Source organism: Ambystoma mexicanum, chromosome 13 (genome assembly GCF_040938575.1).
Source record: "Ambystoma mexicanum isolate Mex_15411 chromosome 13, UKY_AmexF1_1, whole genome shotgun sequence".
Taxonomy (NCBI): Eukaryota; Metazoa; Chordata; class Amphibia; order Caudata; family Ambystomatidae; genus Ambystoma; species Ambystoma mexicanum.
In genome coordinates this window covers 97,340,838-97,367,991 of record NC_090938.1, presented here as the reverse complement: position 1 = coordinate 97,367,991, position 27,154 = coordinate 97,340,838, and the positions used below count along the sequence as shown (strand labels likewise).

The 27,154-nt window shown below is 45.9% G+C and overlaps 1 protein-coding gene across 2 annotated transcripts in view; it reads right to left on the bottom strand.

Annotated features, from left to right (window-relative positions):
- The window catches only part of MAGI3 (membrane associated guanylate kinase, WW and PDZ domain containing 3), a 1,006,442-nt gene that overhangs the window by 250,708 nt on the left and 728,580 nt on the right, over positions 1 to 27,154 (bottom strand). The window lies entirely within an intron of this gene.

Sequence of the window (27,154 nt, the reverse complement as noted above, 5' to 3'; positions counted from 1 at the left end):
TTGAAGTGTAAATTGTGAGAAGGGAATCGAAGTGGTCCTGCGACGGTTCAAGCAAAATCCATCACACATTCGAAAGTCTTTGATTCTGGAATAAAAAGGGCATCTGAGCCAAGACGAGGGGGATCCATGGTCCGAGCCCAAACAAGGGAGACCAACTTGTGAATCTTGTGGAAAAGGGGATCTGAGCTCGGACGAGGGGTCTCCATGGTCCGAGCCCGAAGGAAGGAGACCAGTCTTGAACTTGTGAAAGTGAAACCTTGACAAAGGAAACAAAACTTGTGTTTTGTGTGCTGCATCAGGCCCTCTGCATTAAGAGACTGTCATTGCAAGAGAGACTTGGGCTGAAGGCCCGGATGCCTTTGTGTTGTACTGTTACCTCGTGGCCAAGAAGCTAGAGTGTGTGCGAAGCCCGCACGTGCCGCCTTGCCCTGTGCTGAAAACGTGCGGAAGGGAAGCCAAATGCTCAACTATCCTGACATATCCTTTCTTGAACACTTTTCTTTTGCGTACATTGTTACCCCACACCATTTTGTATTTAGAAGTAAGGATTGGCAATAGGTTTATTAGTATAGGCCCTTTAATTTTGACAGAGACTAGGACTGCATTATTATTATTTGATGGTCGTAGCTTTCTCCCATCCGTAGATTTAGATAGGCGTTTTACCAACCCATTGAAGTTCAATAAACACCCTTGAACTGTGATCACTTGTATCCGTCTTGACTCCGATACCATGCCTGCCTTACAAAAGGTAGGTGTTTTTATCTAAAATAAAATTCTATAGCCAAAATGCCAACTTTGTGTCTGACTCCTGTTTCTGATGTACCACATCTCTCTCTACAAGATAGCGCATATATAATGTATGAATATACATCCATACAAATGCAAGCATTTAGTCTGCCTAACTCCCTGAACTATGTTTGGAAACTATGTACACTCCCTATTAGTTCACACTTGCTCATGCTATTCTTGCCAGCAGAGTAAGGTATAATGACACCTGCCAGGCGAAGAATACCCCATGGACAATGACTCAATGCTTTGAAGCAACTGCCATGGTGATTCAACCAGTTATCAAAGTACATTCCAAGTTTACAGAATTACAGTACCCTTTCGGTTATATTTGACGATCACAATTGTACAATCGCAATATAGTCCCATCTTCCAGCCAGAGCCCATCATAACAGTCCCATGAAACAAGGTTTCAAAAATCTGTCATGATGCCTACCCCCGGGGAGCCAGACCAATTCCAGCAACCCCGGAAGCAGGCATCAAGTTATTCCAAGCAAGCCCAACAACCCCTGCTAGGGGCTATTTGGGTGCAGTCCTGGCGTCTATGGCGCCAGGCTCATATGGAAAGTTAGCTGTGGCGCCATAAGCGCCAGGCTCATAGATTAAAACTTACCTGATGCACACCATGCTGCAAACTTACCTGATGCAGACCATGCTGCAAGAGCTCCAAGCCAAAAGAGGCTTGGAAGGGACTACTTTACCTAGGGACTATTTTTTTACTCGGGTGGGGCTGGGGAGGAATACTTACCTGGGACTACTTTGGAGGTTTCGCGTTTTTCTGCATCCAGCAGCGTAACGCTCACTGTGCCTGCAAGTCTGCATCCAGTCTTCTGCCACGCCCGCCTCGAGTCTGGAGCTCCTAGAAAAAGGGAGAAAGAAGGAGAAAAGGTAAGAGCAAAAGTTATTTTATGCGCGTCGCCTCGCCTGCTGCAGCGCCGCGCTGAACTCACCGGCCGTCGCAGCATCTTCACATTCCACCGCATCCTTCTGCATGTTCCCGCCGCACTCCGGCACCTAAGGGGAAGGCAAGAACAGCAAGGTGAGCCAAGGGAATACACAGAGGCAATATTAGTTACCCCCCATAGACTTACCTGATTTTACCACCGGGGGTACTATTCCTCTTCACGGGTCGGCGCAGCTTCCACTGCATCCTCGCCGAACCCCGGCCCCTAAGGGGAAACAAAAGGACAGCAAGGTGAAACAAAGTGACAAACAAGGGTAAACCTCCTCACCACAATAGACTTACCTGATTTTACCGCCGGAGGCATTATTCCCCGAGACTTCATACTGTCTCTCAGCGCCTGAATAAAGGAGAAAGCAACAGGTTACATATTTACATTATTTTATCGAACTGTGTTGGATAATACAAATCCTTACCTGAATATTACCGGTTGCCACGAGGAACTCTTCGCCAGGGTCAAGCTGCAACCTGCAAGGAATCTGACAGAGTGAAAGTCAGACATTTGAACTCTTACGAACTACATACTTACGGCGTCTTGCCGGGAATCTCAGAGTCAATATTGTTCTGGAACTCACCTATTCCTTCGAGCCAGTGAAGCAACTGGTTATATACGCGCCCCTGCGCTCAATGCAGGACGGAGAGCTCATCTTTCCAAACCATCAGGTGAGACTATAAGAGGGGACATCAAAGGTGATCAGTGGGGAGAACAGTGGGAGTGGGTGGGGGGTTAACGCTCAACTCCACGGGTGGTTAATTCCCTTTCTCCATTTGCAGAAGAATATTCCTACGGGCCAAGCAAACGAAGCTAGGTGGGCCAGTCCAGTCCGTCATCTCGGCACTACGCGTCACATTGGTGGAAACCGCAGCTGTCCAGTTCAGATCGACGCCCCCGTGGGAGCCAGGTGAGCGTAACAAATCTCAGAATATTCAGTTTGCTCAAAACCAGCGCCCCCAGTTTGACAACCTTTAGGCAGTCACAGTTTGTAAAATCTGGGCATGTCACCCATATCACAAATCTACTGACCGGTAGTTTGAAAACTTGAATATACCCAGTTTAAGAACTCTGGCATACTCGACATGCCAGAATCCTAGGGGATTTACTGTTTCCCAATGTAACTGTTAGAATCCCAGCATACTGTTACTCTACTCCTGCATACTCCCTCTTTTAACAATCGCAACCTATTTCCCATCTTCACAATTCTCTGTCATTCTATTCCCAGTTTGCACAATTTCTGAATATTCCTAGTGTGACTGGCCATTCTAGCCACTTTTATATGTACCACAAATGCTAGCACCAATAACCGGGATCCTCAAGAGCCTCAAACCACCTCCAACTGCCTTAACTAACCAATTCAACTTTTAATCTACTTGTATGCTTGCAGTACACATATGGATCACAGCGGGCACTCAACACGCTCTACCCATGATTGCATCACCCTGCCCACATTAACTACTAAAAAGGTAATCTAAGCTCATTGCACAGCCTGCTCAGATCTGATACGTCTTCCTCCACGCTAGTGGTCTCCCAGTGTCCCAGCACACCACACACCGCATACAATCATACCAGGACGCTGCTATTCCCGGTCTACACTCCATCACCACAGGCTGCAAATACCCTTCCTCTCCCTTTATGCCACTAACCGGATCTCTTTTTTTGAAGAACCACGTGCCACACAACGCAGCGAAAACAAGGCAGGGGTGTGCTGTGCAAGACCACCATGCATTACGTTAAACTGCATTAAACCCTTATAATTCCGAGGACGCATTAAGATACCTAGAAATGTCCGCTTCTTGTGAGTATTTTCATCTGCGGACAAAGAAAATCAATTTTTACAAAGACATGGAAACATCAGAAATGCTAATGCCCTCCCTCGTCAGCTTCATAAGCAATCAGATTATAAAAGCGGAGCGCGCACCTGAGCAAACCTCATAGGATTTCCCAGCTGAATGCACCTCCTGCTCCCGCTGTGAAGCAATCATCTGCTGGGCATCTGGGTCACGAATGCCAGGCAGACCCAGTGAGCTTTGTGATGCTTTGGATTATATCTTGCTTGGGCAGAGATTGCAGAAATAACACAAGGCTTAAGTCTAGCTGACAGTTTTTCCTTGTTTTTTTGATCCTTGGGAGACAGACCACCTGGAAACTCAACCACGCCACAGCAGCAAAGCTATCTTGCATTTACCTTCTCTCCCCACTTACCAAACCAGCCCCCTCTCCTTCAGATCCACTGGAGCCCTTAGAGACCATGCAAATGGCAGCGGTGCCCGGTCTAACTCCCAGTAACATGACATATATAGATCAATGCTATGGACAGGTCTTCTGCATGCATGGTAGTCAGGGACCACTGAGAAATGGTGCAACAAGTAATCATATAGATTATGATCAGTAAACATAAAGACATACAAGGCATTGAAAGACAATGTCCGAGAAGGCCTACATATGTAGAAAGCTCATTAGAGTAGGATTTAAATTAACTGAGCTGCACGAATTGTATCAATTATTGCTTAAAAGTATGTTCCCTAATGTCTTGGTCTCAGAAACCCATATAAGCAGCCTGGGCAGTATTGGAAAGCTGAACAGTTCAGTGTGAAGAAAAGAAGGTGGCAGAGACAAGCTCACCGGTTGAGGATAAATTGGGGGGGCAGGGCATGCAAATCAGATAGGTAACACCAGATGACTTTCTGCCGTTGCCAATTCTGCCACCAAGTTCAAGTCAAATCCTAATAGGGTCAGAACGATGGGCGGGACATCGTTAAAGGGCTCAACTTCAAATTAATGGCTATAATCAGTCAAATCCCCAATTTAGATCACTTTTTCAAGGGGGGGAAATCAAGCTTTAAAATACAAGATTCACCTCATAAATTGATCAACCCTGTCCGAACTATGGACACTTATTATTTCAAATTAGGTTGAATCGGAATTAAAACCTAATAATTAACTAAAATTACCTAAATGAAATATACTAAATGTAAAAGCAAATACATTGAGTAAAAAAAGCTGCCAAACATTCAAACCAGACAGTTCTCCGATTTACTCCTGTTGCTAAAGGAATGGTTCATCAACATTGTTCAGATCCAAATGGCTTTAGGACAATGGCAGCTTGGGCATGCTGGAGTATTATTTGAGCTGGTTCACCCACCCCAAGTTCAAACCATCCTAATGTTCAACTTTCCTCAGAACCCAGCCATTCCTCTGGATGCAAACCTAGCTCAAGAGCAACGGAGCGCTGTGCAACAGGAGCACGTCAACATTGGGCTTGGCCTTTTATACAGTAGTACAGTACTGTTGGAGGAGGGAGAGATGTTTTATTACTCCAGTAGGTATGGTTGAATGTTTCCAGGTGGCCGAGGATGGAGAGGTTTTGCATGATGTTTTGCAACCAAACAAGAGACCTACACTGCCATTTAAGTCTTATTAAAGCCAGTGTGCCCCCGGAAAATGAGAGTCCTACACCAGCAAGCGACGACGACTCGTCATTACAAGGCTTACTAGAGATCCAAACAGTGGTCTGAACTCCTCCCCAGCCTTGACGCAGCATCAGTATGTGTCATCGTCCCACTGTAGGAGCACACAATTCTTGATGTTGACGATGCAAGCTTTCAGGACAGAGGGCTACGAGACATCCAGACCACACAGGGTAAATGTTGAAATGCCAGCCATCATCAGTAAGGGAATGGGCGCCACACAATTTTGGGACCTCGTCTTCCTTTGACGCCACTTGCTAAAAGTTAGGAGAAGCATGCCCCACACCGGTGCCCCTAAAAGGAGGTATAGATATATTTGGTGTAATACCTCATGAAGATTAATTTGTCTTTTGAAAAACACAAAATACTTAAATAGCCTCTCTTAACAATATGGGGATTTGAAAAAATGTTTCAGATAAGAATGCTGCAACTGCCAGAAATAATTGTATCACCCCCCCCCCCCTTACCCCCCAGTATAAACAAGGCTGATAATTCAGATGTTCCCTACTATCATAACAAAGTCATAATTCTATTAAAGGCACAGAGGCAGCTTCTTTACAAAAAATACTTTTAACCACACAACAAGTAAAAAACGACAAATACCATGAACAAATAGGCCTATTGTAGTTTAAGCTTGGTAGGGCGAAGAAAGTCCATGTGACCCTTCCAGCCAATACCAGTCCATTTGCATCTATAACACCCCTGAATGGCGAAGTCTCTTCCTCTTTCTTTGCTGCTGGAGCAGCTAATAACTGGCCTTAACTTTTTCTATTTTATGTGTGTTAGAGTGTGAGCTTAATATTTGGTGATTGTTTTGGTTTTGTGAGCGCTCGCTGTCAGGGCATAGCATAGCATAGTTGTTGGAACGTTTCCACAGACATCCTGCGTATCGGGTCTTCACGCTCCGGCGCTCCACACTCATCGCGGTAGGTGGCTGACTTTGCAGAGGCCAGGCCCGCAGGCAAGCGCCTCAGGACCTCTGGTTCCGGCGCTTGCCTACGCACTTCCGTGCACCCCATTTACGTTCTGAGGCATTACCGGCAAAGACGCCGAAGTGGGTAGACCTTACGGCATCACATAATTCCGATCCTCTACTCCGGACAGCCGCTTCATACTAAGCGCTGACAGCGGCTCCGGCGACATCTCTCCAACGGCGGTAAAAAGCGCTGCAGGGGCAAATCAATAAACAGTCTCGCTTTGCGAGCCGCAGCGTACCTGGCGGCCAGGCGCCTTAACCAATCTCCTCATTAACTAGCTTGAGCTCGGCCCCAGCATAGCCTCAGCCCCACAGCCACTCGGCAGGGCACGCACAAGCACAGTCCCGAGAACAACCGTTTATAGCTGCCCAGACCTTATTCTCCTGCCTTACTACACATATACGTGAAGTGCTGCTAGTGTCCTGCCGGCAACAGGCCCAAGTTACCTGTAAGACAAGACCAGTGCCGCCAACAGCACAATGAGATGCAGTGAGCACAGCTCTGCTGAGGAGTCAGATGAGGCCTACAACCTTCCATGGGGAAAGTGATGCAGAAGGCAGCCTGCCTTGGCTTATTGCCCACCCGCAAGCAGCTGGATATTTTGGATGATTTTTTTGGCCTCCTTCCAAGGCTTGCAGGAGATCAGGGACCTTCAGAGAGATGGGGGGTGGGGGGACCCAAATCCTGCACGGCCAGGAGTGCCCAGACCCCCGTTGTCCCCGTTCAGGAAGTATCATATGCGAGCGAGGTCCTGGAACAGCAGAGGCCGAGACAGGGCTAGTTTGTAATACTATCCCCAGTGTGACGTGTACTGTGCCCATGATCCTTCACAAGTCCGCAGATTGTTTTGTTTGACACGAGGGAGCATGAAGTATATGCGTCAGTACGCAAAGGTAAAGAAAGGCATAAGTGGTCTATGTGCTATGACGAATCCTATGATGACGCCCCTTTTCCCCGAGGGGGAGGCCCTTTCCTTGAGGCCAGGGAGGTGAAGCTGCTTCCTTATTGTCCCCCTTGGAGGTGGTAATCTGTGGGTGGATCTCCTGGGAAGGGATTCCCCCTCTGGGATACAGGGAGGACATCATGGATCAACATAGTATTTTCACCACCCATCCACCTTTATCCGTTCGCCTTCATTACCTTCCCTCTGGTTCTATGTAATTTCCCAACATTTTTATTAGGCATTTTTTACCAAACCATTTTAACTGAAAGAAAATACAGATTTGTTTTTTATATTTGGGGAGGGACACCCCCTCCCCTAAATCCCTTCTTTTCCCATGTTTTAACCCCCAACCCCTCGTTTTACTCTCAACTCTTGCACGTGTATACTAGCTTTGTCTTCTATTATATATTAACCCCAACCCACCTGTTTTAACCCCTTATCCTATATTATATATTTGAGTATTTGAGGGGGCAAAAAAATCAGTATTTTCTTTGGTAAAACAAAGTTTGCAGTAAAATCACTGGATATCCCTTCCTCTTAACCCGTTCAGCTATCCCATGTACTATGCCACACCAATACTATTAGTAGCAGCACTGGGACTAGGAATAATACATTTGACTCCACCCAACTGCCATCTCAAAATACTGTGACGAAGAAGAACTAAATTGACTATACTGAATATCTCTTGTCAAGATACTGTGTCGAAGAAGAGGCGAGGACCCCTGAACAACCGCTCCGAGAATTGGATTGACCAATCTAGTCATCAGACCCCAAGCAACTTAAAGATGGAAGAGGGACTAACCCAACTGTCAGTCCCTCCCCAGAGGCACCACAGTCGAGAGCCCAGCACCCCAGATGCGAGGCTGGGGGTGAAGCTCCTGAGCGGGAGGTGGACGGTAGTGACTCAGTGTCCCTACCTGCTCTTCCGAGGACCGGCAGACCAAGACAAGCAGGTGAAGGAAGTCCATGCAAGTGTGATCACCGTGCAATGCCGACAAGCATAGACGCACAGCCTGGCACGGACCAAAAGCAGAAGAGCCACTGGAGGCAGCACTAACACAGAAGGAGGCGAAGAAAAGCAGTCGGGAGACTCAGAGAAGCCAGAGAATTATGCCACTGACCAGGAGCCAGACAACAAGGTTCAAGGGCTGCTTGGATGCGTGAAGGGTCTGCAACCCAAACACAAGAAAACATGTTGAAGGGGTCTGGGACCCAAACACGAGGAACCACATTAAAGGGTTCTTATCCCAAGCAAGAGAAACCATTGAAAGGGCTCCACCATGAAAAAGGCCAGGAGAAGGGAGACACAGCCCACCTTTGTTGAACTGCAAGGAGAAGCTTGAGAAAGGCAAGAGGGAAGGGAAACACCACCCCCACCTTTGTGGTACTGCCAAGAGAATGATATATGATATGATAGGTTATTTATAATGCGCTTTATAGCCAAAGGTTTCTAAGCGCAGACCCGGGGATCGAACCTGTGGTGCTCTGTGTTGTCTTGCCCCCGAGTTATCCTAAGAAACCTGAGAAAGGCCAGGGGGAATGGAGACATTCCCCCACCTTTGTTAAACTGCCAAAAGAAGCTTGAGAAAGGCCAGGGGAAGGGAGACATTCCCCCAGCTTTGTGGAACTGGCAAGAGAAGCTTGAGAAAGGCCAGGGGAAGGGAGACATCCCCCCACTTTTGTGGAACTGGCAGGAGAAGCTTTAGAAAGGCCAGGGGAAGGGAGACATCCCCCCACTTTTGTGGAACTGGCAGGAGAAGCTTGAGAAAGGCCAGGGGAAGGGAGACATTCCCACACCTTTGTTGAACTGCCAAAAGAAGCTTGAGAAAGGCCAGGGGAAGGGAGACATTCCCCCAGCTTTGTGCAACTGGCAAGAGAAGCTTGAGAAAGGCCAGGGGAAGGGAGACATCCCCCCACTTTTGTGGAACTGGCAGGAGAAGCCAGAGAAAAGCCAGGGGAAGGGAGACATTCCCCCAGCTTTGTGGAACTGGCAGGAGAAGCCAGTGTAAGGCCAGGGGAAGGGAGACATTCCCCCAGCTTTGTGGAACTGGCAAGAGAAGCTTGAGAAAGGCCAGGGGAAGGGAGACAGTCCCCCAGCTTTGTGGAACTGGCAGGAGAAGCCAGAGAAAGGCCAGGGGAAGGGAGACGTTCTCCAACCTTTGTTGAACTGTGGAAATCAGCTTGAAAGGGCCAGGGAGCGGGAGACATTTCCCATACTTTGTGGAACTCAAAATACCAACCCGAGAAAGGCCAGGAGAAGGGAGGCATTTTCCCTACTTTGCAAACTATCTCTCCAGAAGAAGGGAGCCATAAGCTCAAAAGGGTGCCCATGAGTAAGGGCAACATTCTAGTCCCATCCAGAGCTAGATTTGAAATTGGGGGATATCATTTTTTACCCCCTTCCATAAAGGCTTTAACCACTGAACTTTCCACTACAATATCTTACTCTGAGAGGTGGTGTATGTTGAAAGTGCAGCTAGGAGAATTAAAGACTAATCCTGTTTCCAGAAGATAAAGCAGCTAGGGTTCTGTATGTGAAGGTGAGCAGTCAATGGGATTGATGCTGGGTATTCTGCAGCATAAGACAAAGCATTTCCACTTGTTAAAGTAGCAGTGTTTTGTGTTGGGTTTACGTGCCTTTTAAGATGTCCATACATCTTTGGAGCAGCTTTAAGTGTCCAAATTCTATGACTTGAGGAGCCAGACTGCTAGGTTCAGTGTTTGTGAGGAACCCAAGGGTGTCCTTGCTTAATTCTCCCCAATATCCTCTGCTCAGGTGGCCAGGGAAGGACCATCGCTCTTGGATCCCGACCCTGGCGATGGAGATGCGAGGGAGGATCACCTGGGCAGGGAGACTTGGGGGATGTCCTTGGGTGAGACGCGGTATCCCCCATTTCCATTCCATGAGTCAGTCCCAGTCGCATTTATGGGATATTGCTACCCTTTTTCCTCTTCCAGGGTAACATCAGAAGACAGCAATACAGGAACACTAGGAAGAGGAGTTCCACAGGTGAGACATGGTATGCCCCCTTTTCTGGTGGGAACTAACTTTACCCCTCCCCCTGCCCTTATAGGCTGTTCCAAACCATCTTCCCACATTTGCTCTTATTCAGACCATTATAGTACTGGGACGAGGAAGAGGCGACAGAGTAGTGCACACCAACATGGCATTTCCCCACTCTGGTACTGAGACGAGGAAAAGGCCAGAGGACTATTGTGAGGGTCAGGCATGTCCCAATATCTATGGCCAGGCAACGAGGATTAAGAACTAACGCCTGCAACCTATTTAATGGTTGCAGGTGTATAAAAGGAGAAAGAAGCAGCAGAAAAGAGGACCGGCTGGGCAGGAGAGCGCAGCACAAAACAAAAGAGGTGATGGCTGGAAGGTTTGGAATGAATCCTAACCCCTGGGATTGCTCTGGTTAACCCTCCAGACCATTGTTCTTCACCTGCCAAGACATTACAAAAGAGGAAAAGACCATATGCAAATCAGGCTTGGTCCCACCCCAAAATGGGCTGTCCAGCCCGAACTGTTGATCACATCCCTTTGCACTAGACCACAAGCATCCGCAAGCATGTTTCGGCCTTGTTGGGCCTCATCGGTGAGGAGCAGCTTGGGTCTCTAGGCCCAGCAGGCATGGGACCTACGTCTGGGCATACCCGTCCCAATTGGGGTGACTTACACAAAACAAAAGAGGTGATGGCTGGAAGGTTTGGAATCAATCCTAACCTCAGGAGAGCGCAGCAACATGAGGAGGAGCAGGCGGAATGTGGGCCGGTGAAAATGATGCAGACGGTAGAGCAGCCAGAAAGAAGCTAAGGCCAGAGTGGGCCACACTATGGTCTGGAGCCGAGCAGAGCCCATTGACATGTGTTCCCCGTTGGGAGTGGAGAACACAGACGCCACTGACTGATGCAGGAAGTCCTGCAGAGAGCGAGCGAGAACCTGAGAACGAAACCAGAGCACACTGAGGAGTGACTGCACACCACTGAGTGACAGGGAAGGTTCACTCAGGCCGGGGTGCTCCAGGGGCATGGTATGGGTAACAGCGAATGCCGGTCAAGCACGACTATACGATAAAGAGGTCTGGAGACCGAAAAGTGAACTATTGAATACCGAACAAGTTGCTGAGTGCGTAATGAGTTTTGAATGCTGATAAATGGGTTGGGAGACCAAACATGAACTATTGAATACTGAACAAGTTGCTAAGCATGTAATAAGTTATAAATGCGGAATGGAGGAAAAGATATGAGAATATCGCACAAATGAAACAGAACAAGATGAATTTAAAGACACAGCATTTGCAAAGGTAGCAAGGTGGTAACCACGAATAATACCACACAGAAAAGTGTGAAGAAAGTCATATGTTGATAAAGGCAAGAAGCCATGAAAGTGAACCAAAAGAAGAAGTGGACTTATAAAAGAGGTGCATAAAGGAAACCGGTGTTGTGAAGGAGGTCCTATGACAAAGAATTAACTGTTAAGTGCCAATGGTTATCGGTTGCGTGATGGGTGGAACGTGTGGTCCGCCATCTGCGCCTAGACCAAGCAGCCCTTCCTTGAAGGAAACCAAGGGAAGTTAAGAGGCCGAGGCTGATTGGTCTAAAAGTTGGTCAAATGATAAGAGAAGGCAAACTAAACAAGTTGATTTGACTGTGAATTTGAAGTCTGAGAAACTGTGTTGAACTTGGGGAAGGGAAACCAGAGATTATTTGGTGGAACTGTGTTGAACTTGGGGAAGGGAATCCCGAGGCTATATTATTGGAACTGTCTTGAATGGTATGCAGTAATAAAAACGTCTGTACAAGAAACGTTAAAAAAAATGCTGTGGTTTGACCCAGTAAAGGTGTACCCAATTATACCATTTAAGGGGAGCGAGGGTTGCAGGGTGTCCCCCGCTCCCCTTAAATGGTATAATGGGTCCGGGAGTTGCGGGGGTGTCCCCCCCACATCTATTACATGGATAGCGGTGACAAAACCACAGCCTTTTTGCTGCGATTTGTTGTGTAAACGGCAATTGTTGCCGCGATTTTAACAAATGGAACCTCTTGAACTTGGGGAAGTGAGCCAAGAACCAGCCTGGAGCCTGAGGAAGCTCAGAATTGTAGTGTGAACACTATTTCTATGGTTGTTGACATCCCTACACACTGCTTAGCTTTAGCTGTGAAGGCAAGTATAGGTTTTGGACACAGATGGACTTAAGTTGAACTTGCTGACACAGACTATCCTTTGTTTATTTAGGTAAGGAAATCACACCTTAGTATATGGCCAGTTAGTCCTTACACCATCCTGACATTTGAGTTAATAAAGATTTTTTGTTTGAACTTTGAATCTGTTGTCTGTGTCTTGCTTCATTATGCCTTCACAGGTGTAAGGAAGGCATGGTATCAACACTAAAATAGACACAATTGACCACAGTTCAAGAGTGTTTTTGGTAACGTGGACCAAACGGCAGGCTCATCTCCGCAGAAGTCATGGATCATTGGCTAGTTTCAACACAGCGAAAATACAATTATTACCCAGTGATAAAAGGCACCGTCCAGTCAAGGTTGTATGAAAATATCTACTTTATTATTACTACAACAGTTCGGCAAACAAGGCTGGACGGATGGCTCAGAGCCAAGAATCGTTGTCACTGTGCTGGTTGACGAATCTGGAATGCTGGTCGAGGCAGCTCAGACGGTTCTGGTGACTGCGGCGTGACAACAGTCAGCGGTGAAGCCAGCACTGTTCGCGGACTCGACTGTCTCGAAAAAATTTCCTTAAAAGATGGATACTGGATAATGCTTGTCTGTCACCCCTAGAAGCTTCTTTGCAGGGCTCGTGTCCTTTCCAGGCAGACAGCCCAAAGCTCAGGAGAGTGATTGCAGGCAAAAGCCTTGTCCTTTGTCCAGAGACTCTGTGGCACTTCCCAGCTAGGAAGCTTGCTGGCAGGACCAAGCAGGGCACGCTGTGTGCTGGCTGGGTACGGGTTCTGGAGCTGCTGGGCTGGTCCTCCGTGTCCGGTATCTCTCTCTGTTCACTGGGAAATGTTTAGGGGAGGGATCTTGCTTCCCTCTTGGAACTCCTGGCCTTCCTTCACTGGCAGGAGATGTAAGGTAGACTGCATCTTCAACTCGGGTCCAAATGAGTCCTCCTTCTTACTCCTTTCGAAGTCTTCAGATGATCTGCTAAGTGAGGGCGTTCAGCCCTCTTTTAAAGCCAAACGGGCCCCAGTGATTGGTACAGACTAAGACCACCTTAATGAACCAATCCTAGGTCCCCACCAACAATATTCTGTTATGCATGAGGCCAGGACCAGAGCTCCCTGCAAGAGGACAGACAAGGGGGTGACAACATATACCTAAATCCATCCCACCTCCCTGTCTGTTATGGATCAAAGTGTCTCTTTGGTTAATGGAGCCCTCTGTGACTCTTGATTAAAGTGCAGGGTTCCCTTGAAGTGTGCGAGAAGCAGACTTCCCGTCTCCCCCAAACCACATACTTCTTTCCTCTGAAAGGGGTCAGCTCTGCAGGGGTTTGCCTACGGTAAATAGTGGACCCAGACATGCATTTCACTGCCTTTCATACAGAGGGGTGGGAACTAGCTTCAAGCTGCACAATGCCTACCAAAGGGGTGTTAGCCCCTCCTTTCCTGTTGTCTATTCTGGCAACCAAGCCCCTTCAGGGTTGCTTCAATTATCTCTCATTAGTATGCACTGCCACCAGCCGGAGGACAAAGGAAATCAGATCCATGGGGCCTTTGATATTTAAATTAGGCAGCCCATGCTGGAGGAAGGGGTGCCTTACCCCTCCTTGAGATGCTTTGACGTACCCGTGGCTGTCACATTCCAGCTGAAAATGGCAGGGTAAGACAGCTGTTTTGTCCCAGAGTACATGTGACTATGTGTTTTGTGCAGGAAACAGATGGACTGTGTGTGAAATGGTCTCACTCACTCCTCGGTGGTTGGTCTCCCGTCATTCTTTTTCATTATTAAATTTATTTTTTAAGTCCAGGCGAGTGCGCTCTCCCCGTGCGGATGGTCTATTTTCTCACAGTGAGATAAACACGTATCTAAACCTAAATCTACAGATGCGAGCAAGCTACGACCATCAAATAATAATAATGCAGTCCTAGTGGAGTTTTGTCAAACTAAAAGGGCCTATACTAAAGAATCTATTGCCAATGCTTACAACTCAATTATAAAATAAGGTGGGGTGATGTTCATGGAAAAGAAAGAAGTGTTCACAAAATGATAACTCAGGATGTTTGGGCCGTTGGCTTCCCTTCCCCACATTTTCAGCCGAGGGCAAGGAGGTTCACTCGAGCAAAGGGCAAACTCTGGCTTTCTTCGGCATGAGGATACAGTTCCACTTTCACAATTCAAGACCTTCTGTGCCCATGCCTCTTTACTTCTTACAAGTCTCTTGAATTAGAGGGCCTGGTATACCAAAACAATACGAAAACGTTATTTTCTTTATCCAGCACGCTATTTGGGTGTTCACCCTGGATCCCCCTCAGTAAGTTTCTCCAGCAGAGGAGCCACGGCTTCTTAGCTGAAGGTAAACAACAAAAGAGAAACCCCCATATTAGACTACAAGGGAAGTTAGTGGCTACTGCCGCGTGATTGTGAAAACGAAGGGCAGAGAGGCCTTGGCGTCGCGGTCCGGATTTATTTCTCCACCGGGCCGGTATCCATGCAGGCGGTCAGTGCTGCGTGGTCCCAACAAATGCCTGTGCTTCCAGAATCATAGAGTCAGGTGAGCGACTTCTGATTCTTTCCCTGGAAGCAGCAATAGAAATAGGACTTTAACGGTTCCTCGATGTGTTGTAGGAGTGTCCTCCTCTCATTATAATCATAGAGAAGGGACTATAGATAAATGTCGCGTTAGGCAATGAATGGACGAAAGCTAGCCATAGACAAACCTCATCCGCTAAATTGTCTAAAAATACATTTCAATGCAGTATCTGTTGAAAAACACCCGAAAGCAAAAAGCGCTTCCGTTTGTTACGGTAATGTTTTTATTACATTTCACACTGAACCAGCTGGAAAAAGATCCTGTTAAACAAAGGGTTTTAAATTTGTTATATGTTGTCTATATATAGAGACAAATTCTTAATTTAGAACATCAGAGGCCCCATTGGAATCACCAGCATTTTTCCAATTTGAACTAATGGAAATATGAAAGAACATCCATGGGGCATAAAATAACCATTACTTCATGGGAGTGAAAAGGTTGCAAATTCTTTAGTGATATATGGAACTAGCTGTTTGAGACCATTATTTTGCGTATTTAGAGACAGAACTGGAGTTGAGCTACTTGCCTTTTTTGGCTATGTTTAAGACTGAATGTTTTAAGATCTAAGATTACTTGAGCTTTTTTAATTTGGACGATTTTAGGTCTCTTATGTGCCTACAAAAATGTACAAATGGCTGACCTCAATGCTGTATTTAGAATATCAGTATTGCACTTTGAAGTTCTTAAAGAGGTCCTTAACCGCAAAAGAATCTGGGTTTTGAGCACCAAAAAGTAATGTGTTGCTCCCAGTTAGTATAAACAAAATCACTAAAATGGTATGATGGAGGAGAGGTATACTGCATTTCTTTATCTAATTTTATATACCTTTACTTGTTTATTTTTAGTAATGAAAAAAAGCCTCAGATTAACAAATTTGGCTAAATCCACAAATCCTGAAGAAGACTTTGACCAGTGGTTTATAAGAACTTTAACCAATTGATGTCGAGTTGAAACTATTAATTAAGGAAGGTCCTAGAAAGAAAAGTATTGTCAGATGCGTTTTGGACACCTATAGTTGATGTTTAATTGTGGATCACCAGTGCGAGATCTAGAATATGGAAAATCATGAGCTATTGATGTTTAATCATGGACTATCATTAGGAGCCATATCGATCATATTAGTACAACTGTAAGGTACTAAGTTAATTAAGATAAACTAACAGGTGACATATGTTCTGTCTTTTGCATTTACAATTCCTTTTTTGCACACATTATGTGTGGTGTGCACACACAAAATGGTTACTGTTTTGATTAATTGAATTGTAGAATTGTGTGATGTATAATGTTTTAATCAGCTTTTTATGAAATAATACAATGGAATGATTTACTAATAATGCAGTTCTAGTATCCTCACCAGATCGTACTGTTGTGAAACACAGCAGAGTTGTTTTCTTTGGCATGTGTGTCAGTGTGAGCACAAATCATGTTCAGCCGATGTGTTATGCATGACAACCGTAATGCTCAGTGTTTGTATTTCTTTGGAGCCATGTGCTAAACGCAGAGTTGCAAGCGCCGCCGGCTTTGCATGCGTCGAGCCAGAAGACCCAGAAGTGCCTTCTGTTGCTGTTTGGCCTTGTGTCAATTGATCTGTCGAAGAACAGCTAGGGGGTTGTGTGTTTATGGTGTTTGTGACCTCCATGGTGTGTGTTGTTCCCACAGCAGAACGAGGGCCTGCCCTTCGGGGTTGGGGGACTGGCACGCAGGAGTTTGACAAATCTTCTTGAATGACATGGACTCCAAAAAGGCACCGTTGCTGCCCTGGCCGTCCTCCCCCGACCCATATGCGCCGATGGGTGAATTAGATGTGGCCTGCATGGCATAGGCCGCCCACAGCTTAGTGAGTCTCTCCTTGAGCGTTTTACGCCAAAATAGTTTACACGCTGAACACTGCTTTTCAGAAAGGTCACGAGGAAGACAGTGGTCAAACGTTGTGTCTGTCTTTCCACGGAAATGTACGCTTGCATGAAGAACAGAACTTAAAAGGTGTTCTTTCCATATTTAAATCTACGGGCAGCTAGAAAATAGCAGGAAAAGGGAAAAATGAGAAGAGACGTTCTCTAAGAAAATTGAAAGAATGTTAAAGCCCCACACTCTGCCTACTGCCAGACCGAAGCCTGGTGTAGCTGAAGCAAGTGGTGAGATGTCAAAGATGCTGTAGAAAGTGTTCAGGCGCTTGCTGTTAGTCGATGAATTCCGCTCATTGAAATGGGTGTGGAAGATGCATCCATCGAAAGGCGCATCGAATATAATATTGTACTATAATTTACAGTATAAAAGTAGCAAAAAGCTACACAATCCGTGTAAAAGCGACTGACCACAATGGTGGGGAATAAAAAACTATGAGGACCTTGACGTGTGAAGGATCACGGGTACAGTACATGTTATTACAAGCACGCCCTGTTGAGGTGGCTTTTTTCGATCGCTGAAAACAAGTCATGCAATACTCTGCACCTACCAGAAGATGTCAAAGCATTTGATTCTAAGCAGATCCACAAACCTCAGAAGTATATATGTTTATGTTTATAGAGGGTGTTATAACTAAGGTAATGAGGGTAACCCTCCAAAGTGTTGGATTTGCCTCGAAGTCTTTAGAAGGCACTGATCATTTCCAGAAAACAATTGCAAAGTGCACAAACCGAATGTGGAATGATGTCTTGCTTCTTGACAACAGAATGGCTTCTGCTTTCAGAGTGGTAGGACCTTTCTTTTCGAAACCATATGACCCGTAGCTATCGGAGTGCCACCTGATTTGCACTTTGATGGTTCATGATGCGGTCCCAATGACCACGTGCAGCGGTCAGGTGGATGACCGATAGCCATCCCTCATAATCAAATAGAGAACACTTGTTAAAGCACATTGGCTTAGAAGGTTTTAACCCCCCAAAACCTTTTGGAGGAGCCACTGACTCTTCAGTTTAGTTGATGCTGGAAGCATCAGACATGCCCTGGGTCCAACTGCCGCCAAACTGCCGCCCAGCAGCAGAATCGCATAGCGTGCGGTGCCTGTGGGTACTTGGCGTAGTTGAGACTTTGAACTGAAGTGATAACTCTGCGAAAGGACATCCTTTTACCATTGATATAATAGCAGCCCGTAGGGTGATGGGGACAAGTGTTGGGGCACATGTGTGTGAAATCATAAAATTCTACAGACATCTGACAAGTTTCGGATGGTATGATTGTTTGCTGGTGCGCCTGAAGGAGATCAGAGGTTTTCCAGATTAAATCGAGACCCCCTAACTCAAATGGAATGAAGGCTTGTTCTGGTAATTCGACTTGGTTCAGGGAAGTTGTAAACACAGTGAATTTCACGGAAGTGAACGTGTCGTGTAAAGATCACAGCTAATTCACCAGGGGAGGGCAACATGGAGTTAACTATAGGAGATGGATATGGCCTGCACAGCTGGGACGAGATGACACATCTTTGCATAAATCAGATCATGTATTTACAGCTGTACCTACCTAGGTTTCTCCAGTTGTGGAAAGCCCTGAAGCGCAGTCGACCACGGGTGCTGTTAAGATGAAGGGGAATCTTATTAAATATGTGTGCAAATCACGTCCCCTGTGCTTGGCTTCCCGAGCGGCCCACCGAGCAGGACTTGGCATCTTCAGAACGAGGCCTTGCAGACAAATTAAGAAAAATTGCACCCAGACTGCCGGCTGAGAAACAAAGCAAGACAGATGCTCGAGTTCATTCTTAGCAGATCCAGCAATTTCTCAAGAAAAATGGGGAGCTAAATGAGCTCCCTAGTTATTTTCAATATTCACACCTGCCATCCTCTACGGTAAATCACCATTATTTCAACCGGGGACGGGCAGCGTATCAGAGGCTAAGACCACGCTGTAGACCGGACCGTCGGCGGGGGGCAAACGGATTGGATGAATTTAAGAGCAGATTGGGAAGGAGGTCCAGCTCGAAAGTGCGCCCCTTCCTTGAAGGGGGTCTGGGGGCGGGGCGGGGGGTTTGGTTAAGAGCGTGGAAAATAAGCCTTGACAAAAGAGAGTGGACTGAAATAAAGAGAAATTGCCTGGCTAGGCTAGGCTGATTCCATTTTAAAAGCCTTTTCTCCCTTATTGCGCAAGCTAATGTGGGCCCAATTTACATACAATCCTGCCTAAAAGCACCCAACGCACTAAATAGGATGGCAGCAAAGTACACGCATCCATGCGTGTATAAAACCAGTCCCGTGCACTGCTTCAGCTCAAACTAAATTGCCTTTGCTTTTTGCCGGGTTTGATTCTAATGCAAGCTGCCCCCCCCCCCCCCCCGGTAGACGCGGCTCTCTCCAACAATGCTCACTAACATTTTCATCTGCTAACCTTCCATGAGGAAATCAGAGCCGACAAAATGGCGGCCAAAGGGGGTACCCAGTCAATTTACCGAAAACATTGCAGAGTGGTACATTTCACCGAATACCAAAGTACCGCAAACACTGAAAATATTCAATCTATATAGGGTAAGGGGTTAAAACTGGTAGGCATGCGGTTGAGGTGGCGTTATAAGGATAACAAAATCAGGGGGTATTTTGGTCGCAATGATATGTACCGCTCTGAAATTTCTGTCTGTAAAATCACATATAACCCAAAAATATCTCGTAGTCTTCTCGCCTATTCAAGTCCTCTGTGGCGCAGGCAACAGCACTTGTGAAATAACGCCTTATGTGCAACATTTGCATTTAGAGTAGCTTTTGCAAGGCCGAAAACCTATCGGATCTGAATTGGAAAACTGAGTGGAAGAGGCATCCAGCGGGCGAGCAAGTTCTTTCCGTTCAAGGACGCCCTATTGTAGAGTTAACCATGTGCAGAGGTAGATGGGCACACCTGGAGCCCTGCTTCATCAAGGAACTCTCTGAATTACAACAGAGGGGAAAAACACAGGTGTACATCATCAAAGACTGCTTCAAGTAAATAAGGTGGCCTTGCCTTCAATCAGCAGTGAAAATAATAATAATTTGTTTTTACACAGCGCTTTAATCTAAAGTGCTTTCAATAGGACACATTTTATATACATTACCGTTATTACACAATTGAAATTGGCACTCACTTACCGACCTCGGAAGGATGAAAGGCTGAATTGTCCTTGCTGGGATTTGAACCTGCGACCTGCAGATCAAACAGATTGCAGCAACTTAACCCGCTCAGCCATTTTACCGGCTAATAATGCACGAACACAAGTGCCAATTGGCAAACGCGCTTACAGGATTTATGCCTCTTGCCTCACTTTTTAACCTTCTCTTAGTGTATTAAAATTGCTTCAGAATCCTTTTCTTTCGGAGCCACGGATCACACGTCTGCTAGACTGTACTACCCATTTTCACGAAAAAAATCGATCAAATGGTACAATTTGACCGACTTCGGCAAGTACAATCCGATCAATTTTTTAAAATACTGAACATGTGGAGCAGGGCTTACGGGGGTGTCCCTCGCTCCCCATGTTCCGTATTACTGGGCTTGCGGTTGCAGAGGTGTCCCCCGCTTCCTAGGAAATGGAGGCGGGAGACCACAAAAAAAAAAGAAAAGAAAAAGAGACCCTGCGACATCGGATCCGACCCGCATTAGAGGGACGGATCTGACGCCGCAGTATTGCAAGGGACACATAGGCGAGCAAGCAGGTAAGTAGGGGAGAGGTGAAAGGTACATTTTTGAAGTTTAGCAGAAGTGCAAATCGATTTACGGCGAAATTGATTACGGTCAAATCCGCTGCGAATAATGACACTTCAGTCAAACAACCCAATTCCTGCTAGACTCATTTAGCTTGCACATGCTTGACTGCTACTATCATGGAGAAGCCACAAGGAATTATATGGAAGCTATAGGTCTCTGAAATGAATGACAAAGGAGAGACAGGCTTTGGGTGCATGGAAAGGCTGACATGATTGACAGAGGCAAGCAGAAACAAGGCACTCAGCCAAGGACAAGTGAAGACGGAAAGTTCCAGTTACCAAGACGATGAGCCACCTGCATAAAACCAGGCTAAAATCCTCTTAATTACAAGCAGGTCAGCTTCATTTTGTGTCTCAAAACACGTGACATAGCCGAACAGGACAATGTCCATTCAATCACGGTAGACAAAGAGGACTGTTCCCAACGAACCAGAGAGGAAAAGTTTCAAGTGTTGCCCACAAACTGCCAACTGAATACACTCTACCAGGCTTAGGTGACCAGTGATGACAACATTAGAGAACACTTTGCACCTCCACGTTCATTCCCATTGCCTTGAAAGGATACGCTCAGTCTGGTAATCGTTCAGGGTTCCGGGATGGGAGTACACATTCTGCCCAATCATGATTCACCATTCACGTGGGGATATCAGTTGTTGCAAGGGCCAATGGTCTCTCTGCGACCCTGCAACATTGTAGATTGACACTAGCAGAGGTGGTCCTAGGAGGAGCCACTAGATATGGCTATCCAATAACAAAATTAACCTCTATAGGACATATAGATAGTTTTCCCAAATTTACCAATGTGAATGTCTGATAGGTTTCTGGAAAGGAACCTGAATTTGTGACATCACACCAATAAAACTGGGTGACGCATGCTTAGAAGCTGAGAGCTCCAGAGGATAATTATTTTTCGGGTGTGATCCCGGTCATTTTCGTTTGCTAATAAAATACAGTAACTTTGCCCCATGGCTGAGTCTTCCGTTCTTGTGGCGGATAGTCTTTGATGGGCCCAAGTGTTCTCTGCTGATGATTGGGTGACTGCTAGAGAGCCCGCCCAACTCTATACAGCAGTATATTCTCACATATTATGCACGCCTGTCACTACCGCACACCAACCACTATTGTATGACATTTTGTTGATACACAGCCGGTTGCCTTTCGTACCATGGATTTGTTTGGTTTCCCTGTGGTCTCCCATATTGTATTGTACAGCTATTCGCTGCCCTGATGATGGACACTATGTCCGAAACGCATTGGCATTGTAGCATTTTGGCTTAGGCCACTGCAAAGTGGTCATTTTTACGATAACAGTTTTATTTTGTCTCAACCAAAGTTTGATGTTATCCTTATTCAATGACGAAACTAGCGTAACGTTACAGCAACGTTGTAACGAAATGTTATTCTAGCCAATATGTCAGCCGTCACCGCTGACGATGACTTATTTAAGCCAAGGTGCACAGTTCTGCCGCTATTTTCAATGGCTTGTGCCGAAGCGTTCTGTATAGGGTATGCACCCCATATTTTGACATCAATCACAATGACCAGCAATTAATTGTGAAGATAGAATGTACCCCCAGCGGCGCCAACTCACACGTGTAATTTGTGCAAGTGGTCAGGTTGTCTCCAGAAGCACATTGTTTTATGACCTTGGGCCTAGGTCACTTCTACTTGACCAGTCCTAACCACCAAAAATGAACTTGAGACAGTTTCAGTAATGTGAGCTTGGCTTTCTAGTATAGTGGTAGATAGCTTGACAGGGGATGGAGTTTGTGCTCATCCCAATGGCTGCCTACAGTGAAGCAGACTTGAACTCAAGAAAAGCCAATGGCCAATGGCACCAATTGGAGACATGGGTGGTGGATGACATGGTACTGTGCTTTGATTGGCTCAACGAGCTGCTCTTGGTTACAGTCACAGTTCATTTGAGAATGCGGAACCTTCTTTTTACAATGCTACATAATTACCACTGCTGAATAGGGCTTTGACTGGCACAGCTGGGTTGGCCCTATCATCCTCACGCTGTTTTTTTAAGGAGCATCGACCAGAAGAAAAGAGGATGCTGGACTTCCAGGAGGTCTGCTGCTGGACTTGACTCCAAAGAAGCTTTGAAGATGTACTGGCAAATGTTTCCTTTGTTCCCAACCAGAGGGTCTCTTGCTGCCAATCAACGAGATCAGAACTTCCAGACACCTGGTCTCCAAGAGCAGGTCAGCTCACTATTCCCCACTCAAACACACATGGGGTGTTGTGCTATCAGGCATGTCTGTATGAATGCAGGGACAAAGGTATGTAAGCTGCTCCTGGTATTGCATAGGACCTGGTGAGCAAAGCGCGATCAGAGGCAGAGACTACAACTTGAGTCTACAATGAAATATCCCCAAGCGTAAGGTGCAGGTCCCATGCACCCTAAGCGGTTGATTGGCAATCTCGCTGAAGTCTGGCCACCAGCCTTCAAAGTTCAAGTGCTGTAAGCTGAAGTATGGGGTCTGTCTGGGCAGGCTCCAACCCTGCTGCAGTACTTTCGGAGGTTTCCAATATGAATAAGAATCTTCCTGGCTATAAGTGGGTTAACGTACCTGTTTCTAGCACAAAGAAGCCTTCAGTCGGAGTGAATTATTGACTGTTCTCTTAGATTAATGTCTCCCAAATTTATCTAAAGCTTTATAAAGTATAATTGTGTCAATGGTATAGATCTTGAAAACTTTTCTGATACAAGCAAGGGTTTAGCAAAGTTTTGTTGTGTCTTCATTTGCACAAAGATCTTCGTTGCCGGGACCACCGCAACTAGACTATTGCCGAATCGCTTAAAAAAAGGGCACAGAAGCATTTTAACTTGCTTCATCTTGTGCTCTGGTGATTGAGGAGGCGAGAAGTCGCAAAGGAACGGTTTGGCCCGACCGAGGACGCATAGAGCAGGACCCTGCAGGTTCACCGCACCCGCCAAAACACTGTTAGTCCAGCGCGGACATCCCCGATACCAACTATCTATGTGGTCTATGGCTCGCAAACCCGTTCAGGCCAACTGAAAAAGGTTCATGCGATAAAGCATGGAAACCCAGCGAAATCCTCTGTTACCTCGCAAATCCATGAGTTTGTGGGCAGTGAGGCTATGATCTCCCTCATTCACCTACAAAAGCGGCAGATGGCAATATAACTGCAAACTGCATGATGGAGCCGAGACGCCTAAGCAGGCTGGTGGTCCTCGAGCACACGAAGACGCAGAGCGGCAACCAGCCACAATAGAGCCTCCAAGCTGGCACCAACGTTCCCCAGCTCCTATATAGCCACAGCACCAACAAGTGAGTCTGTTCTAATTATCCAATGCAGATAAGTTACATATCTCCCCCTGCCCACTATTGAGGGCCAATCGCAGAGAAGCCTAAACGTGTAAGGGCACCTGCAGCCTGGAAGAAGAACGTATTCGTTCCTGCTCCCTGCCAAGAAAGAGAGATTACTAGTTGGCCCAGAGTGGGGACTTTGCTTAGTGACATTGTTGCAACATGGAACCCCATACGACTGCAAGTGCTCTGGGGAAGACCTATTCTGAATTGAGCGGTCTGGGAGATAGAGATCTTAAGTGCTGAAAAAAAGAGGTCTCGGAATTACATATCCTGAATATTGGACCAAAGAGTTACAGGGGATATCCATTTCGTAACTAAGAGAATCAGAAGTTGGGGGAGGCCCCATAATGCAGTAAGAGGCATCAGAAACTATTTCAATGTAAGTCTTGAAACAAAATAGGCTGAAGAAGAGCCTAGAAGAGGAGGCGGAACCTCAGCGGCCTGGAAGAGGCCTCAAGCTGCATTGTGAAAGCCTGAACGATGAAGAGAGATCAAGACTTAGTCATTCTCCCCGAGGAGAACTATCTCTTTCTTTTGTGGAATAGACGTGATAGTCTTGTTGGCCAGGATTTGGGACACGTTATCTCTAAGCACAGGGTTAGCCAGGAATCCTAGGACATACTAAGATTAGAGATGGAGTTTTCTTTTGGCCACATCTTGGAACATTGCTTTGCAAAACAGTGAGACAGAAACCTCTTAAGAATAGGTTGTATACTTTATGATTTTGTGGAAGCTTCACTTGAGGTACTAGATCCATCTAGAATATTCCAAGGGATTTTAATGAGGTATTAATTGTTATTTGTAAATGTATCGTAGTTCCTTTCGGCCTTGAGACCAATCCCTTCGCTGACTTAACATTGAATAAACCAAGCTTGGCGATCACAACGCCCTAGTGTCACGTGTGTCAATTCTCAACCCTCCTGCGGTGTCCGTTTGCGGTCAGCAGCACCTTCCATCACTAAACAATGTGTAACCTGTACTAGGCCTGACTCAACGAGCCTCACTCCATTTCAAATGCACTGGTAGTTGCAATCAGAAATTGTACATAACAGCGAACATGCAGAGGCCAAAACCCACCTAAGGGTAAAAAATGGGGATAAAGAAAACTAAACGTTTAGGGGAAAAGTTGTACTGGTGGTAGACCTACCGGTGTTGCCAATAAAATATTGATCTAATCAAAGCATATGGAGTCAGAAATCTGATGTTTTAATTGGCTTCCTTCCTCCAGTTAGACCTCAACAGTGTAAGGACACTTGAAAAAGAATTTCCACAGATGAAGGACAGGCTCTGACGAATTACATTTTTAAACACCTCCCATTAGTTAACATTGGCAAATGTGGTAATCAATAAAAAGAGTGAAAATAATACAACTTGTGTCAAGCTCAAATGTTAATGGGTAATAAGGAAAAGAGATATGCTCCGCAAATACCTCCCCTCTCGAGCTAGTCGCTCCGCTACCGCCAACTCCCTCAGGGTCAGTCGTTTTTCAAAGAAACGAGCTGGGGGTGGATCTCTGGCTACGGCCGGGGCCTCCCTCTAACAGCCTCCCTGCCACTCTAGAACTTGAGGAGAACCATCTCCGGAAGCACCTCAAGACGTTCCTCTTTTCTTCTGCATTCGCTCCCCCTCTCCCCTGCTGATCTGTTCTCTCTTGGCACCGTGCACCTGGTCACCCTCTGTCCTCTGGGCCCAGGTACCTGCTCATCCGTCCATCCTCCCGCACCGCCGCCTGGCCACCCCTTACACTGGGGACTGTATCTGGCCCCATACAGCACCCCCCTTTTTCTTCCTGCACTTAACTGACCTACCCTGTCTGTAGCTCCAGCACTTGCCACTTGCTGGCTGCACTCCCACTGTTTGTTGCCTTTATTATTTATTTATTATTATTTATCTGTTTCTTCTTAGCTCCGCACTCTCCACTTCTCCCCCTTCCATGCACTTTTACCCTCCCCAATGCACTTGTGCGTTCTCAATGTCACTAGGCCTAATAAAATAGTTGTTTTATTCTCCCCTGTTCCCCCCCCCTTGCCTTGTCGCGCTCTGAAACACTTGTGTACGAGCGCGATAGAAATAAAATATCAATCAAAATGTTTCTCCACCACTTTTGAAATGATTTTGACAAGTTTGATAGTTTTTTTCTGGGAAATGAACACTCCATGTAAACCTTTTTTTTCTCCAAGTTACAATTCAGATGTTTGTTTCAGGGTAACATTTTACCATATTCATTAAAACTTACACCTTGGAAAGAAGTAAGCATGTGTTCAGATCTCTTGTCCTTCATAATGATGCCTGTATTGTTCTCTGGTATTATATTTCTAAATAAAATTATAGTTTGCTCTTTTTTGCTCTCTTTCTCCTATGCTGGCAATTTGTCTGACATGTACTGTAATTTCTGCGGCAACGCTCGTTCTTCTGAAAAGGCGTTTGGCGTCCCTGCTAACCCCCCCCCCTTTCCCCCCTCTGTGAAATTTGACAGGTGTGAAATGTGTTCAACACAATCAAATGACACGTGGCACTTCCATGACAGCATCTCCTTGATATCCGCTGCCAGGAGTAAAATGATACAGCTGTCGCACAGGCTATCCCTACAGGTAGCAAGCAGGTCGTTTAAAGAATTTGCATAAAAGCAAGGCGTTTTAACCCATCCGCGAGAATTCAAATTTTGGAAATGAAAAATTGGTCCCAAGAAAACATATTCCACTACACACTTGAAAAAATAAATCACAAACTACCCAACATACAAACATAAACATGAATGCATCCTCTGTTAGTGGCAGTTTCAAATAAACACATTTATAATATCAGCCATAGGGATTTGCCTTTTAATGAAATCGTAGCCGTAAAAGTTATACATGATTTGGTCAAATACGTTTCTTAGACACACATCATTGTCTAAAAATACCTCGTCCAAGCTAATATGTTACAGCGAAGTATATTTTACACAGGCAGAATATGAGCACATAAAGATGTTCCTAAATGCTGTAGCCTCCTCCTATGACATCACACAAGTGGAGTATAGGATCCGTATTCCAAAATACGGGAGGGGGGTAGGTACAATGTTTTTTTTGTTGGCTCAGACTCCCTGCCTCCCTTCATGATCAATGGGGGGCGCGGGGGTTAATGGTATAGTGGGTAACAATACATACAGCAGAGAATGTGTAGATTCTGTGGTAAATCGTAGTAGAGACTATAAAACATTATATTGATTTGTCCTAATTTAGTAATAAAAAGAAGACCGTTT